We start from the raw sequence: 1,180 nt of genomic DNA on the forward strand, positions 1-1,180 counted from the left end.
TGGAGAGGAGACCCCCCTGCCTGAACATCGGACACCGCCCATGCACCCCCCTGTGACGGGGGAGCACAGCAGAGCCGACCCGCCGGGGGCCCTCTCCGACGCGACCCGAACGGCCTCATCGATCGGGAGCAAACACACACGGTCGAGTCCTGAGCCAACTCACCCCGCCGCCCACCAGTGGCCGCAAACCAGCGGCGGGCGCTGCGTGTGGGTGCGGACCATCGTCTGCAAGAGGTGCCCACTCGAGCCTGAACACCGGCACCGCCCCCACGCTCCCTGTGACGGGGAAGCAGGGAAGCGCCAGCCCGCCGAGGGGCCTCTCCGACGTGTCCCGGGACGCCTCAGCGGGCGTCTGCGTGTGGGTGTGGATCGGCAGCCGCGAGCCGGCTGCTGCTCCGGCCGGAGCACCGGCATCACCACGCTCCCTGCGACAGGGGCCCGAAGAACGAGGCTCTCGAGCCGCTGGTGTCTGGGCAGAGCCGCACGGGGCACCCCCCGGTTTCTCTCTGGACCACCCTCTGGCGTTCACGAACGGCACACGCACCGGGCCTTTTCCCCGGCCGCGGGGGGGGGGGGGGGGGGGGGGTGTCCGGCTCACCCCTCTCCCGAGTCGGCAACGGCTGCATGGGACCTGCCGCTGGCTGGGCTCCCCGCCTCCGCAGCAGCTTCCGGCACCTGGGACACACTCGCGGGGCTGCCGGAGACCTGCCGGGAGACCGCCGCGCCGAACGGGCAAAAGAAAGTGCTCTCCCCGAAGGGCCGGGCTCAGGACCGCTCCCCGCCCGCCCTCGTCGCAAGCCGCCCTAGGCCTCCCGCGGGCCGGCCACAATGCGCTGGGGGCGCCCGGGAGTGCGGCTCCGGAACTCAGCGGCTGTTCACCCTGTGGCCTACAGTCGTACCGCTAAGTCCAGCGGGGCGGGAGAGCCGAAGGACAGCCGCCCCTCCTACCGGGGAGTGGCTCGAAAGTGGCCGACCTCTACGATGACGTAACTGGAGGCAGCGACGCAGAGCGACCCCTTTCGCCGCTCCACAGGAACGCCAGGGAGAACAGGTCTACCAGCCACCACCCCGAAAGGCCACCAAGTCTCGCTGGAGCCTGGTAGACCTGCTGCCAGTTAGCGGAGGCAGACCCGGGGCACCGGCTGCGACTTCTCCGGGCCTCCCGGAGCCGCGGAGACCG

This window comes from Struthio camelus, chromosome 31 (genome assembly GCF_040807025.1).
Source record: "Struthio camelus isolate bStrCam1 chromosome 31, bStrCam1.hap1, whole genome shotgun sequence".
Lineage (NCBI taxonomy): Eukaryota > Metazoa > Chordata > Aves > Struthioniformes > Struthionidae > Struthio > Struthio camelus.